Source organism: Carassius auratus, chromosome 24, assembly GCF_003368295.1.
Source record: "Carassius auratus strain Wakin chromosome 24, ASM336829v1, whole genome shotgun sequence".
NCBI classification, from domain to species: Eukaryota; Metazoa; Chordata; class Actinopteri; order Cypriniformes; family Cyprinidae; genus Carassius; species Carassius auratus.
Window position 1 is genome coordinate 5,646,743 of NC_039266.1, and position 18,088 is coordinate 5,664,830.

Consider the following 18,088-nt stretch of genomic DNA (forward strand, 5'->3'; position numbering starts at 1 on the left):
TCATTCCAAAAATTCACAAAATTCAAAACTTTTATTAAAGTAAAACAATTTAAAGTGGGGGGAAACTCACTTTATGAAATAAATGTTCCTCTTCAGGAACTCGAGCTGCGTCAATGCGCTTAGGGGAACGCGCCCAGCGTGCGCGACTCTGAATATCGTGTGAAATCAGACCAATGGAAGAGCGTGACGTCACCGGCAGAGTGACGTAAGCGACCAGGAAGCTATAAAAGCACGTGCCACGCAGCTGGCATCAGCTTCGCATCTTTCAGAAAGCGCTCTGTGTGTGAATGTCAAACTGTTTGTCTTGTGAGTCTTATTTACTGTTGTCTGTCGCGTTAGAGCTCCTAGACATGTCTGGTGGAGGGAATGGAGACGGGCCAGTCCCTATCTCCTTCCACTTCTGCCAGATCCGGCACCCAATCCCTAGAGTCAGAAGCACGCTCAGTGGTTCCTTCCACTCAGGGAGCAGCCGCACCTTAGCTTCTCGTACCGCGAGGCCCAAAACAAGATCTCAGGGCAGTTATCGAAGCTAAGAAGTCCTCGTCCAACAAACCCTGATGCCAAGAGCCCTGGGTTTTAGAGGGCAGCCTCTGCTGGGGTAGCGCGTAGTGGGGCTGAGATGCTCGCCGCCCCTGCGGGGGCCTCTTACACCAGAAATCAGTCTCGAGAGACTGATTCCCTTAGTAGATTATTTAGCAGCGTGGAAACAACTGCCAAATGTATCTCGATGGGTCCTGCACACAGTAGAAAAAGGCTACCGTATTCAGTTCGGCTCCATGCAACGGGGTCGTTCAGATGATAGTCGGCCTCAGGCAGGGTCTGGTTATGGAACAGGAAGTGAAAACCCTATTAGAGAAGGAGGCCATTGAGGTGGTCCCTCCTCAGGACAGGGAGTCCGGATTTTACAGCCGGTATTTCATAGTTCCAAAGAAGGATGGGGGGTTGCGTCCGATTATAGACTTGAGGGTCTTAAATCGTTCAGTTATGAGACTAAAATTCAGAATGCTCACAATCAAGCATGTTGTCGCTCAGATCAGGTCCGAGGACTTGTTTGTCAAAATAGATCTCAAAGACGCATATTTCCACATATCCATCCTTCCACAACACAGGAAGTTTCTGAGGTTCGCTTTCAGGGGCGAAGCTTACCAATATCGAGTACTTCCCTTTGGCCTTGCACTCTCACCCCGCACGTTCACAAAATGTGTAGACGCGGCTCTGGTCCCCCTGCGCATGCAGGGCATCCGCATTCTCAACTATATCGACGATTGGTTGATCTTAGCTCAGTCAGAGCAGGTTGCGGTTCGGCATCGAGATGTCGTCTTTGCACATATGGGGGAGCTGGGTTTGAGACTGAACGCCAAGAAGAATGTGCTTTCTCCGGTTCAGAGAACCACCTATCTAGGCATAGTATGGGATTCGACCGCGATGCAGGCACGATTGTCCCCTGCTCGTATAGAGTCGATCCGCATCTCAGTCGAGAGAGTCAAAGAAGGCCAGTCACTCACTGTCAAACAATTTCAGAGATTGTTGGGTCTGATGGCAGCTGCATCCAACGTGATACCTCTTGGCCTGCTGTACATGAGACCCCTACAGTGGTGGCTCAAGACCAAGGGATTTTCCCCAAGGGGCAATCTACTTCGCACTATCAAGGTCATGCGGTGCTGCCTCCGTGCCTTAGACATGTGGAAGAAACCTTGGTTCTTGAAACAGGGCCCGGTGTTGGGAGCTCCTTGTTGCCGTCTAACACTAGTGACGGATGCATCTCTCACCAGCTGGGGTGCAGTCATGAGTGGCCACCCTGCCCATGGTCTGTGGAGCGATCGCCATCTAACATGGCATATCAATTGTCTAGAAATGCTAGCAGTTTATCGTGCACTGAAGCACTTCCTCCCAGACCTAAGGGGTCACCATGTGTTGGTGCGCACCGACAACACATTGGTGGTCTCTTATATCAACCACCAGGGAGGTCTGCGTTTGCGCCCTTTGTACAAGCTGGCGCACCAGATCCTGGTGTGGTCCCAGAGCAAACTCCTCTCATTAAGAGCAGTATATATTCCTGACTATATATATATATATATATATATATATATATATATATATATATATATATATATATATATATATATATATATATTCCTAAAATATGGGAGCAGTCATACTGTCGAGGCAGGGCCACATGAGGGATATTTGTGAACAGGTTCCATTGAAATTTGAGAACTTGTCTTTGGATACAATTGGTTATCACCAATACTGCTATAAAAGCTTTACAGGGAAAATACACTCACCTAAAGGATTATTAGGAACATGATATTAACACTGTGTTTGACCCCCTTTCGCATTCAGAACTGCCTTAAATATACTTGGCATTGATTCAACAAGGTGCTGAAAGCATTCTTTAATGATGTTGGCCCATATTGATAGGATAGCATCTTGCAGTTGATGGAGATTTGTGGGATGCACATCCAGGGCACGAAGCTCCCGTTCCACCACATACCAAAGATTGGGTTGAGATCTGGTGACTGTGGAGGCCATTTTAGTACAGTGAACTCATTGTCATGTTCAAGAAACCAATTTGAAATGATTCGAGCTTTGTGACATGGTGCATTATCCTGCTGGAAGTAGCCATCAGAGGAAGGGTACATGGTGGTCATTAAGGGATGGACATGGTCAGAAACAATGCTCAGGTAGGTCGTGGCATTTAAACGATGCCCAATTAGCACTAAGGGACCTAAAGTGTGCCAAGAAAACATCCCCCACACTATTACACCACCACCACCAGCCTGCACAGTGGTAACAAGGCATGATGGATCCATGTTCTCATTCTGTTTACGCCAAATTCTGACTCTACCATCTGAATGTCTCAACAGAAATCGATACTCATCAGACCAGGCAACATTTTTCCAGTCTTCAACTGTCCATTCAACTGTCTATTGATTGTTTTTCCCTTTTCACACCATTCTTTGTAAACCCTAGAAATGGTTGCCCGTGAAAATCCAAGTAACTGAGCAGATTGTGAAATACTGGAAAAGTTATTGAACCTAGGGCACAGGAAAGTTATTGAACCTAGGATACACGGAATTAAAAAAAGAGGCTCTTTATCGCAAGGTCCAGGGCAAGGACCTATTTGTAATGGAAGCTAAGTATCATCCATCATGCAGAAACAACTTCAACACAGAGTACCAAACCCATGAGCATGGAAGGGAGAGAGTAGAAAAGGCAGCAGACAACACTGACAGCCTGCAGGCCCAGAAGATAGCAGCACATAACAAGTCATATTGTGTGGTAAAGGATTACATTCTTAGGAATGTGATTGAATGCAAAGAGGGTGTCTAGCTAAGATCCATATGCAACTTGTACATGAAGACATTGGAAAATCAAGGTTTTCCTAATCCTGAATACCGCAGTGAGAAATTGGCAAGACGGTTACAGGGAGACAAAGACATCTCTCATGAACTCACATTCTCCAAGGTGCAACAACATGTATTAGAGTGTATTTTGTTGGGGAAGTCGTGGCCTAATGGTTAGAGCGTCGGACTCCCAATTGAAGGGTTGTGAGTTCGAGTCTCGGGCCGGACGGAATTGTGGGTGGGGGTAGTGCATGAACAGCTCTCTCTCCACTTTCAATACCACGACTTAGGTGCCCTTGAGCAAGGCAACGAACCCCCAACTGCTCCCCGGGTGCCGCAGCATAAATGGCTGCTCACAGTGTGTGTGTGTTCACTGCTCTGTGTGTGTTCATTTTGGATGGGTTAAATGCAGAGCACAAATTCTGAGTATGGGTCACCATACTTGGCTGAATGTCACTTCACTCACTCACTTTTCACTTAAGTCGAACCTCATATACAGCTCAGCATTACTGTAGATGAAGCAGTTGGATGCATACAAACTTGGAACAGCTGACCAACTTCAAGAAGCATTATTTCAGCTTGGTACCCAATTTAATCTTATAATAGACACTTGAATGATAAAGAAATAATATGTTGTGGGAAAAAAAAATCACCCTATGCGCTTGAGAAAACGAAAAAATAGTTCATCCTCTACACATCTTAGCCATTTTTTTGCTATTTTTGTCCAGAAACAAGGTCAATATGTTGTCAAATGTCAAAAATAACCATTCCATTAAATTCCTGGGGTCATTGTATGGGAAAATGTGTTCATTTGTCTCTGTATGTTGTTTACTTCTAATGTTATGCCACTTTCTATTTTACTTTTAGATTTTTCGGGTTCCGGTCGGGTGCAGCAAAGGGTTAAAAAAGAACCCTTTGGGACCATATTTCAGCTTGGCACCTGGCAGATTATGAAAATAGACACTTTAAGGATTTAAAAAAATCAGGTGGCATAAAAAAGCCGGGGGTGCACGTGGACCCCTATTTCCATCTAGACTAAAACTCTTCAGGCATTATATATATATATAGAAAACTGTTTCTCCTGAGAGCTGTTATCATGGGAAAAAGCCATTGCAATAATTGTGTGCCAATACCTGTGGCTAACGTGAACTTGAGAAAAACATTTATTCCATAATGTGAGTTTCCCCCTCTTTCCATTGTTTTACTTCAATGCATCAGCAGAACGTGGGGATGGCAAACAGCTTGCACACAAGCAGGACTTGGAGCAATATGCTGGATGGATGAATGAACAACAACCTGGTAATAATCTAGAAACAATACAATATAGATGAGGAGATATAGTGCCAACTCTTCAGGAGCCACAGTGTGCCATCTGGGGAGAGTGTCAGAAAGACTTATAATCAAATCAGTGGTTTAAACAAGAGGTGGAAGTGAGCAGAAAGCATAGACCATCATCCTCTATGCTCCAAGTGTTATGTTGCAAAAGTTATGTTGGAAGAGCTGAAGCCTATGGAAAACAGATAAAGAAAGAAAAAAAAAAAACCAGAAGTGTCAATGGTCAGCCAGCTTAGGCTTTTGCAGATATGGACAACAGACTTGTTTCATGGGAAGGTTAAAAAGAGTAGAAGACTGATGATAAGAAAAACATAGAGAAAAGTAAAGGCATGTGAGATCTTACCAAGTCTCCCAGGTTCTGCATCAGATCTGATTGAATCTCAGTGACAACTTGAGAAAGATACAGAGCTAAGATCTTATATTACAAACTTAGTTTTAGAAAGTGTGTGAGGGAGATTGGTAAACCTGTGGGTGCACAAAAGTTCTGTGGAGATTTGTTACATTGGTACATTTTTAAATGCAAGCTATTTCACCTAGCAGATACTTTGAGTCACAGACTTATGTGTCTCTTATCTGACCCACTGCTTGATCAGGTTTGGAGCTGAACTCTGTAGGAAGGAAGATCTCCAGGAGCAGGGTCGGGCACCCCTGGTGTAAAGGGTATTGGCAAGTACCACTTCATTCTTCTTGCAAGACCTACTCTACCTTTTGTTTTCTAACTGGATCGTATCAGTATATTGTGATGCCTTTTGGTTTACATGGAGCACCATCAACCTTTCAATGATTGAGGAATAGGGTATTATTCACTTGATAAATAGTGTACTTCTATGGACCATATTTAGATGATGTGGTTTTATAACAAACCTTGAACTAACGTGTCATCTCTGTGACTTCAGAGAGTTTGGGACTGAAGAATCAGTACTGTTTTTAAATTGCAAACTCTTTGAGAGAGAAAGTAGACAACTGAAAAGGATGGCCATGCTAATAATTGGGCCATAGAATTTCTCAGGTATTATTTACTCGCTTGTAAATTCACTTCAAAAACTAACCACAGGTCATTGAAATGGAGGCAATAATTGCACAATAGTAATTCCACAGTAATGTGCTGGTGTCTGGCCCTGCAGCCATATCTGTTTACAGTTGGGCAATGCCCAGGTAAGAAAAATCTTTCCGCTGATTGCTAATATCATTAATCTAACCTAAACCATCCAGCGGGGTGAAAGAGAGAAACATTATGTAGTACATTATGTGTGATTTGAGACTAGGGTGACCACACGTCCCGCGTAGCGCGTGCGCGCACAGCGTTTGAAGCCCAATTCATGCGTCCCACAAATTGAGATTGTGTCACGCATAATCAATGCATGCTCAAAAAAAGTTGGTCGCTCTATATCCTCGAGCCCCAAACTAACATTACTTGACAGTTCAGCACGCTACTGTTGCCACATCCACCCCTCAGCTGAACTGCTGACTAGGTTGTTGTCAACATTTTCTTTGTTTTCATGACAGCGCAAACACATGCATACCAGGCACACTAGGAAGGAACTTTTAGATGCACGCTTTCCAATTCAAAAAATGGAGAAAGTGAGGCACCGCCATCATCAATTAAAAAAGAGAAGGTGTGTCCTGTTTCAAACTGTTTTTTTTTTCCATGCGCCTGCCTTTACTAACATGCAAGTTCACCATCATTTCTCCCCCTTCTCGTTCCGTGAGTTGTGAGTTAAGACTTTTTTTTTTAACTGTTCCTGTGGTGTTGAGCACCTACAATTCATTTTAATCCTATAATTTTATATTATAATTTATTTAAATTAAATAAAATGTAATGAAAAATAAATAAAGTAGCTAAAGTAAATCGTAAGTGGAAGTGCATCTGTCAGTTCTGTCATGAGCATACATCAGCAATAACACATGTTTAGGGGAATAGGGCATTATTAATATACCATGTAAGGTGGTATGTGCTAGAAATGGGTAAACCACTATCAGTGAGTCTGTCCATGGGGTGGGGGCAACGCCGCGCAAGGTGTCCCACATTGTCCCTCTGAAACATACCCCTTGTCCCCCTTTGGGCTTATTAGCAGGTGGTCACCCTATTTGAGACAGCTTATCATTCAATTAACCAAACCTATCTGTTTAATAAGGTCCTATCTTGACTGACAGAAAATGTTCATACGATATTATAATAGTATCCAGTTTCTAACTGAGAAATCATCGCTATTGGACAGTTTGAATATGGGGCGAGGAGCCTGATCTATAAAGGAGGAACTGATTGTTGGAGGAGAGAAAGTTTGTTGGCAAGGCTAATTGAGGTTGTCTGATAGGATTGTAGGCAATTCGTTTTTCTTTTGTAATGCATTAAATGTTATCTTTATTGTTTTTTCTTCCTTATATTTTCCTATGTTAGACTGTTATTGTCCTTGTTCCCTTTCTTTGAAGTGTGCTAAAAATACAGATTCTTATAGGAGCCTAGCCCCTCCCAGACCATCTTATTGCTTTACATTCACCTTTTGGCATTCAAGAAAACAAGACAATTTAATCTTTATAAATAAATACATAGTCTTCGATATAGTATAAATGATTTGATATTGGTCAACTTATTAGTGAACATTTCGGGAAAAAAAGTAAAACCAACTGAAAGTCAAAATCTTTAACAGTATTCTTTGATTTATGAGCAGCCAAAACCATTTTATCTTTAAATCAAGTGGACACCCACCAAAAGCACTACCCTGACTATCCAGCAGGGAGAGCACCATGAATGGCAAATGGCATAAACCTCTACCTTTCACCAATCGAATGTTGAATGACTTTATGGTTATCTGTTAGTAGGTGAAAATAATGAGAGAGAGAAAAGGGTCACTCTTGTGTGTGTGTGTGTGTGTGTGTGTGTACGTGTGGTTCCGCTGTACTCTACATTATGGGGCCAAAATGGCAATATCCAAAAACTTTGTCTTTGTGAGGATATTGTTGGTCCCTATGAAGCAACAAACTTATAAATAATACAGAATTTCTTTTATTTATTTATTTATCTAAAATTGCAGAAGGTTTTGTGTGAGTGGCAGGTTTAGGGTACAGGGATATAAAATACAGCTTGTACAGTATAAAAGCCATTACGTCTATGGAGTAAGGCCCAATAAAACATGGAAATCTAATATTTGTGTCTTTGTGTGTGCTTAGACAGTAGAATATATATATATTTTTTGTTTCCCTGTTTTTTATCAATTATGAATTATCTACAAAAAACTATTAGTTTATAGTTTTAAAGATTTACTTGCACAATTTATATGAAAAGCATGTAGTTGCTCTTGGTCTCTTTTATGATGCAGTTATTTGAGAGCTAAATTAGAACTAAATTGGTAATACTGACTTATTTACTTATTTTTAAACCAAATGCATAATCAAATCAGACGGAATATTTAATAAATGCTTAAGTGTTTATGGAAAACTTTTTGTGGAGTTAGCATGCAGATATGGACCTGCTTGTTTAGTATATGTTTAGTCTTGTTTTAGCAGTAATGGTCACATCTCTGCTATATGTAAAACTTAATACAACTGCACAGGAGCTGAATGCAGTATAGAGTCTCACAATAGAGAGCAGTTGAATAGTAAATAGTTCACAGAGCATAGATTCCATTTTTCCATCCATGCTTGCCTCTTTTCCTCCCTCTGCGTGAACAGGAAGTTGGACACAAACATGGAGGAAATCTGGAGCCACTAGAGCTGTAAAGCCTGCTGGTTTAATTAAGTTCTTCATTGTCTAACGAGGCATTTTTTTAATCCCTTTCATGGCCACAGGGTCAAGAAACTAGATCTTTCCATATGATTTTTAATGTCAAATGAATTCAAACAAAATCTGTCTGATTTTATAACAAATTTGCAAGTCCCACAACACCAAATAACCTTTTAAGACCGACAATCAAATGTGTATTTGATGAGAAAAGTCTTAGATCTAACAGAAAATGTTCATCCACTGAAATGTTCATCCATGCACAAACACTCTCTTATGCATTTAAAGACTTGCCACAACACCACAGCAACAAACAACTAGATTATAAAGTAAATCTTTAACATTTTATTTCCATGTTGATATGTTTTCCTTTTGAGCAAGAAATGGCTGAAGACAGTCCACCAGACACTGTCTAGCTTTTTACTAGCTGCCTCAGGAGACTTGTGATATCCTTTGCTATTTACTCAGTAACAGGATGTTAACCTTTATGTTGCTGCTTTTTTGACTAGCTGCTTTTATATCCACATGTGGGATCAAGGTTGAATAGTTCTCAATTAAGTTTAACAAGGTGATATCCCTGAAACCATCAACTTTATCTCTCCCTTCAAGACAACACAAATACAATAGAATGGTTTGTGGAGGGTCATAATTAGGAAAAGCTCATGTTTATTTAATGAGCCATTATGTCATTTAACCATAAAAGCTAGACGTACTGATGGAAATATCAGATAATTCAAAATCTAAAAATGTACCTTTAAAAGTCCTGTAAGTGTAGTGAACATACTTTATTTATTTGTTTTTCAGTTATGCTCTGCTGTACAATGGCAGTTCTCAGTTGTCACTGCTGGATATTGCTCTTTAGGGCTTTTTACACTGATCATAATTTACCCAAGGTTAAAAATGAATCCTGGCTATTCTTATGCTGATGTTTCACACTATAAATTCCTTAACCTTGGGTTAATGTTCTTATTTGCATTGCAATGTGAAATGTTTCCATTACTGTCCAAAGTATGTAAATATGAGGCACATGATTGGGTATCTGCTGCTTAGCATCTAGCCACAACATTCGAACTTTGCACTGTTTCAGACCGCACAAGTTTGGCAACGCAATCTGGCTCTAACCCTGCTTTTAAATCAGTACCTGTACCTTTAAAATCTGAGTTTAGAATGGCGATAATCCAGTGTTGTAGTCGAGACCAGCTCATTCGAGTCCGAGTCCAGATCGAGTCCAGAGAGGGTCGAGTCCGAGTCAAGACCGAGTTCAGAAAGGGTCAAGTCCGAGTCAAGACCGAGTTCAGAAAGGGTTGAGTCCGAGTCAAGACCGAGACCAGAGAGATTGGGTCTGAGACAAGACCTAAAGAAATCTTCAAGAGTATGTCAAATGTTTGGTGGAAACAATAAAGGTTAAAAGGGCCACATAGTATGTGGTGTAAAGGTAATTTTATTAGTATTATGAAGTGTTACTTGTCAATATTAAGTGCTCATTTTCACATAACATCGTTGTACCACTATACACATCCATATAACCTTTCTAGTACACATAATATTACTGTACGACTCTATATTGTAATTCTACATAACACTTCTAGTACAAGTAACATTACTGTACCACTATACCTGTAAATGTTCAACTGTAACAGCTTTTACATAACTTTTAACCTTGAAGCTTAACTAATGACTGCTAATATCCTTACAATGTCTTGGATTATGTGCACTTTAGATGTTGTGAAGATTAGAGATGAAAATATATAGCATAATTACTTTTCAAAAAAATAAGTGAGGAGACCATCCAGCTACCCAACCAAGCACAATATTTGTTTTTTTTCTGTGACCATTTTGTCCTACTTTGTAAAAATAACACAGTTGAGAGAAATAATGTAGCAATGTGGCTTTCTGGAAAGCGGGATCACTACAGGCGGATGGCAGGAGGGTAACTTAAGGCCGGTGACACACTGTCTGCGTGGCGTCTCTACTGCGTGCCAGAAACGTGGTGGCTGCTTCGCGTTTTCTGTGTCTATACACACCAGAAGCGTGCCTGCACGCGGCGCTTGGCGCGCTGCTGCGGCTGTAGGTGACATAGAGGGAGGCCGCCAAAAAACCAGGCTGTTGTCTTCATGACAACAATATGAAATTTTTTTTTTTTTTTTTTTTTACACACCTACTGATAAGACACCATCAACAGTATTGACGGCAAAATAGAGTATGTTTGACAGGTGCAATATTTGAAAATCGATCATTATTAATTTATTTTTAAAATTACATTTATATCTGAATTTATGTCAACCTATAGACTTTCAAATATCAAAATGTCATGAATTAATATGTATTTGTGTACAAAATGACATATAAACATATTTTCCTAGTATATTTTGCCTGGAAACACTTCCAACATGCATGCGTGTCGCGTGAAAAATAGGCGTCGGTTCTATTTCTAGCATTCACGGGTTTTACGCGCGTCTCACGCAGACAGTCTGCAAGATCTAACCTGTTAACATGGGAGCCGAATTAAAAACAGACACGCCACGCAGCTGAGGCGCTTGCGCCACGCATCCAGTGTGTCGCTGGCCTAACGTCTCACGTCAAAAGAAAATCACCAGTCATGGGATGTGTCAATCATACATCAATTTAAATAAACATTAACATACAGTAATAATCATGAAATATTTTGATTGGGACTAGAGTGGACTCGGGCATAAGTCCGATTCCTAATATGTTCGAGTCCGAGTCAATACCGAGTCAAAATGCACACGAGTCCATGACAAGACCGAGACCATTAAAATACGGTCTCGAGACCGAGTCCAAGACCGAGTCCGAGTCTCGAGTACTCAACACTGCGATAATCCAGGGTTAAGAGTGCAAAGTTTTTGAGCGCAGTTAGTAAAATTATTTAAAGGGGGGGGGGGGGGGGGGGGGGTTTACTCAGTTGTTTTACACTGTTAAAGAGTTGGATTCCCATTCTAAACATGGACAAAGTTTAAAAAATTAAGTTGTACATTTGAAGGAGTATTTCTGTTCCAAATATACTCCTTCCGGTTTGTCACAAGTTTCGGAAAGTTTTTTTTGAGTATGGCTCTGTGTGACGTTAGATGGAGCGGAATTTCCTTATATGGGTCCTAAGGGCACTTCTGCCGGAAGAGTGCGTACTCCCGTATAGCAGAGCACTGAGAGCACAACAGACATTCACTGAGAAAAGAGAAACAGCATTAAGGGACCAGTGGATGGAGTTTATTTTTACAGAGCATCAACGGAGTTGTGCAAGTGTTTTTGTTTGTTCCCTGCATTTCAAAGATGCTTGTTTTACAAACAAGGCCCAGTTTGACGCCGGATTTGCACATCGTTTATTTCTTAAGGATAATGCAGTCCCAACGAAAAAGGGTCACGATCGTGTGTTGGAACCGCAGGCGGTGAGTAAAACTGCCTTAAATATCTCTGTGTTGTTAACTTAACTATCGGCGCGTAAGCACATCAAGTAAACAACATGCGATGTTGTCATCAAACTGCACTTTTCACATGTACAGCTTAAAAAAAAGAAAAAAGAAAAAAAGACGACAAAGTGGAACTTAGTCATTTTCCAAAACCGCTAAGCAAATATATACAGTTTCAGTACATACCACATAGAGACGTCGTTGCTGATGCTGCTCTTGTTAAATTTCAGCCTCTGGATCTGATTCTGGATCATAAATATACGCTGAATCTGACTGTTAGCCATGGTTTGTTTTGGATGATGTTTTTTTCCTCACGGTAATGTCACAGCTTCCAAACGCTCTCAACGCAAAAGCCTACTGGCGCTCGTATTCTTTAGCTCCGCCCACACGTTACGCCTCCTGCCGGTCGTGTTTTTCAGGGAAAAATCGGTACAGACTATCTTTCTCTTATGAATATAATAAAACTAAAGACTTTTTGGAGTTATGAAGGATGCAGTACTACTTTATATGTACTCAAGATTAACAGGATATTGAGTGAAAACGAGCATTTCACCCACCCTTTAATTAGTGTAACATCCATTATAGTTACCACTGTTTTGAAGGAATGTTTACCTAAAGTGAGGTTATAAATCTGGCTCAAAGGATAACAGAACACGGCACATCTCAAAAACACCCAGGAAAATGTGCATTTAGAGGTTAGGGGTCACATCTTACGAACACTTCACCAGACAGCACTGCTCCTGAAGAGTACAGGGTGAGACAGGATCCATGCAGGAGTGGGAATTGATGATATCTGATAATGTCGAAGGAGCTCATTCGTCAAATCGACCCTCCAGGATACTCTCGAAGGAAAACGGGACAAACTTGAAGCCCTGTCCTGTGTAGAATTTGTTCTGGAACTCCACCCTAAACGACAGGAAGGACAGGACAAAAGAATGCCACGTCAGAGCGGTGATGAGTGGGATATTTAATATTGAAAACACCTGTTGTTTCCTGTTGACAACGATGTACTTGCATCTTTGTTTTCTTGTGGTTATTTCCTCAAATGTATAAGTGTGTGGAAGTGAAAATCGGGTTGGGCTGTAAGACCATATGAGGGATTTGTCTGTTATACTGCGGCAGCTATTAGTGGGTCAGATGACACTCATGCCCTCTTACAACACACCTGCATTATATTATTGTTCTGGCAATAGGTGATAAAAGTTCTCACTTGCCTGATTAACAGAACTGTTACATTTGCTTTGTATACATTTACAGTAAATCCTATATAAAACAATTTATACATTATACACAGACTCTGAAATAAACACATGAGACTGTTCTGTGCAAAGATCATACCTCCTTAAAAGTACTCTCTGTATAAGAATAGTTGATAGGGAATACTGAGGTTAAACAACTATATGCTATACAATGTGTGTTGTCTTCAACATATTTTTGTTTTAATTTCTGAAATATTCACACCTGTTAGCACTGTGGGTAAACTGTTATTCAAGCTATTTCTCCAGCTTTGTCTATAATGGGCAAATTTTTCATTTTCTCCAGGTTTTGCTGCCAGGAGCGAAAAAAAAAAAATATTCTGGCACATTCCTTCACTATCGTTGGCTAATAGATAAGACTGTTTAGATTTGCCATTGAGGGAAAATATTTTTGAATGGAATTTTGAGATTTTGAGAAAGGTTATATCCAGACACAATTTTTTTAAATCGAATAGAGCTCTCTGAGAAACCAAGGGAGGGAGAAAGAAAGATGACTAAAAAAATAAATGATATTCCATATAATCCAGAAACCTTAAAACATCAAATGGATCTGGAACATGGTTTTACATTGTTTTAAAAAGCAAAAAGGTTACATTGCCTCCTTGTTTTAGATGTACATCCTGTTGGATGAATGCACAAGAGAAGGAAACATTTAAGAGTTAAGGAATGTCTCACTGCTGTGGTAAATATTTAAGTTGAGAGAGAAAAGAATGTTTCATCTTTCCACACAAAGAACAACTAAAACCACCAAGAGTGCTGCTGACCCTCATTTACCTCCAACATGTCTGTGTGTGCATGAGCCATGTGAGCCATGGAAGGCATTTTGAATGGATCGATTCAAGAAAGACATCTAAACGCCATAATTACTATAGCATACCACAACTAGTATATATATACACAGTAGCCAACATTTGAAGTGGATCAAGACCTTTTATTCAAGTTATCCTAAAACCTAAAACCAAAATGTGTTCGTGTGTATGTATATATATATTTTTTGTATATACACACACACACACACACACACCTAGATTGTAAAATCATAATCAGAGCAAGTTATCCTTGAGAGGCAGTGATATGTTTACCTTTCCTCTTCACATTCTTTCCCTCTGTTGCAGAAGTATGATATAATCTACACAATAAGGTCTTAACAGAAAAGAGTGACTGTAAAACAAAACAGTTTGAGAAGAGACAGATTTACTTCGCTGTATTGCTCGCCTCTATTGATACATGGCTTTTCACCAATTTAATTTCAAAGATTTACATTTTTTTGCGTGTTATTGGATATGACAACTTTAATTTATTTTGTCTTTGTAGAGATGCTGCTGCAGAGCAAATATATCTTGCTATTGCCAACAGACACTAGGACTGGTCTGGTAATCGGGAATAACGGGCATTTTCCTGGTGGGCCAATGGCACTAAAGTTTTTTTTTGTTTGTTTGGTTTTTTTTTTGCCAAGGGCCATCATACAGGCACAGCGAGCAGCCAGTGGCCCATTGGTTTGACTCCTGTATTGACAGTGTAAACACCCAATCACAATGCACTATAGATGGCACAATTAAGTATTGTGCTCCTCCCATATATATCCAATCCAATCCACTTCACCCCAACTTCTTCCTCTTCTGCTTTTCCCAAGTTTTCACAGCAGCTTTATCAAGAACAGGCTTGCTCTGTAGTAAGTAATGCAGGCCGAAGAGCCAGGCAGGAGGACAAGAAGAGAGTAGATGAATCTGTAAAATGCCTGATGGGGCTCGCAACAGAGACAGGCATTTAACCTATCCTAATGTGTGCACACGCCATTAGTGTAGAATACGTAAACACTTTTTAATAAAACATACATTGTCCACTGCGACTATGGTCAAGTCAAGTCAAGTGTTTCATAGAGGTTTCCATAGACCAATGTGAATTAAGCTAGATTTAAATGAAAAAAAGACACAATATTGTCATACCTGACGTTTTATTCGTATCCAAAACAAGATTTGATATGAGTGTGATACATAGCCTACATACACTACCAGTCAAAAAAATTTGAACAGTAAGAAAGATCCAATAAAAAGATCTAAAGATCAGTTTATCTAAAATAAAATGCTTTTGTAACATTATACATATACTTTTCAAAAGTTTGGAGTCAGTATATATATATATATATATTTATTTATTACAATTTATTTTTTTATTTATTGGGAAATGATAGAAATTAATACTTTTATTTAGCAATGATGCTTTAAACTGATCAAAAGTTACGATGAAGACATTTACAATGTTACAAAAAAATTATATTTCAGATAAATGCTGTTCTTCTGAACTTTCTATCCATTAAAGAAACCTGAAAAAAATCAGCTGTTTTCAACATAATAATAATAATAATAATAATAATAATAATAATAAATATTTTTGAGCAGCAAATCAGATTATTTGAATGATTTCTGAAGGACCATGTGACTGGAGTAATGATGCTAAAAATTCAGCAATTCAATAAATGATGCCTATATTTTTAAATATATTCAAATAGAAAACAAATAGTTCACAATATTACTGATTTTGCTGTATTTTAGATCAAATAAAAAATCTTACTGTTCACCTGGATCAAAAAATGCCAGGGCTGATTTTTTCACCCAGTCCAGCCCTAACCGACACGCTGCTGTGAGCATATAAGATATGATGCTGCTGCTGCATAAATAGGCATACATTAATACCCTAAAAGGTGTAGACAGGAGGAGCTGGTGGGCTTCAGAGAAACTCTGATACCATTTTGCAGAACTAGTATATAGTGAACACTGAACAAGACTATTAATGCAGACAGTCCCTCCATGATGAGTAAGATGCATACTGTTAGCGTGGCAAAGGCATAGGATAGGCCAAAGAATCCACCACCACTCTGGACAGTCCAAGATGCATTACCATTTCCCAAAGAACCTCAGACAACTCTGATAGACAGACAGAGAAAGAGTGAGTTAGATTTTAACGAGCCTGTGGATGTGTTGTGAATATTTGTGTGTATGAACTTATGAGCATGAGCCAAACCTAGGGCCCAGAGCTGAAGTATGAGGCAGTGTTGGAGATGCAGCCCAGACAGTACTCTATAGTGTGTATGGCCTGATCTCCAAAGTTAAACTACGGACAAAAAAATAAATAAATTCCTTAAGGTTCAATAAGGATCTTTAAATGTAAGATCTAATCCATCTTCTACTGGAAGCTTCTTAAACTGAAGCCAAGTTTTATGAAAATGTGTCTAGTAAAGTGTTCTCTGATAAAGAAATGATAAATGAGCAGAAAACAGCATTTATTTATTTTTTAGCAAGGAGCACTGGCTCTGTAATTCATCTTAACTTTCCATCATAATATTTTCATTCTGTGCGAGATGCATTGACTCATTAGTGTTGAGAACAATAGAGCTGTGATTGTGATGTCAGTGATCTTTTTCCTGTCTTTTAACAGTCCAGAGACATTATAGAGTGACAAGCATGTTTTTTGCATTTTCCAGCTACAGACCACAGATCCCCTTCTGTCAAGTCATGAGCAGTGTCTTTACTTAAAAGTTTACATTATAATATATGCAGAGTGCTGCAACTGACTGGCCATCCAGACCCTATGGAAAAGTGGTTTGTAAAACAGATGATGAATGGAAATGTATACAGTCTTTACAGATACATACTATTCTATGCTTATGCATGCAATGTGAATGAAATGCATGAAATGATTTACAGGGGTGCACAAACCCAAAACTGTATAAAAAAATACAATAAAAATTGAGATAACTGGAAACTTACAGGCTACATAGCAAGCCTTAGTGGTTTTTCAGACTTGTTTGTCTATATATATATATATATATATATATATATATATATATATATATATATATATATATATATATATATATATATATATATATATTTTTTTTTTTTTTTTTTTTTTTATGTGGCCAATATGTGTTGTAAATATGAACTGGTCACACTGAACTGACATGCTCACTGTCATACAGAAGCAAACTGATGCCAACAATTTTGTGCGCAGGCAAATGAGGATGAAGACGAGGGTGAGGATGTTTTTCGTTTTAGTGTTATTGTTATATACATATATATATATATATATATATATATATATATATATATATATATATATATATATATATATATATAAATAATTAAAGAAGCACTGGTATGAGGTGTGCTTATCAAGAGGGAAAAGATAGGACTGATTCTTCCCACTTGTAAAGTCTTGTAAAGTTTGGCTTGGAAGAGTCTGGTTTCCCTTTTCCACTTGACTCTTTTGTTAAGAATGCCAAATGGCTCAAAAGCCATCATGGAAACCCTGACGTAACACACTCATTGTTCTACAGCAGAGGTGTGTTACCAGGATATCACAGGAACCAGAAGGCCAAGGTTATTGAGTGACATACAGTAGTGCATAGATTACACTAGTGTGCATTAACTCAATAACACAATATGAAGGATATTATATAATTCTAACAATACTTAAATAGAAATAAGAAACCACAATGTGTCACAAATGACCTTTTAATCCATCTACATGTGCAATCTAAAGAGTTTAACAATGTTTTCACTGTTTGATCGTACTCAGTAGTTTGAGAAAAAATTACTTATTTTGACTATATTTTATATTTACAGACATCATCAACTTAATGTATAAGTTAATTTAAATATAATGCAAATGAATAAAATATTTATTATGAATTCTTTCCATGAAGGATTTATATAATTATTTATGAAAAAAGTAACAGAACATTACAGAAAATGCTCTTACCGGTTCTTCCTCTGAATGCTTGAAAAACAGAGAACAGTGTTTTAGATGAAAAAAATCAGAGAGAATAGTATTGATGTTTCTAAATCATGTGAAATTAATTGCATGAAATGTTAATGCATACCAATAAAGCAGGTCAAAGTTTACAGAAAACAATCGATTAGGAAACTCATTCTTTAGCAAGTGTGTGATATGTGTAGTATTCTCTTTAACTCTGGAACACATGCACCAAGGACTGATAGACTACTA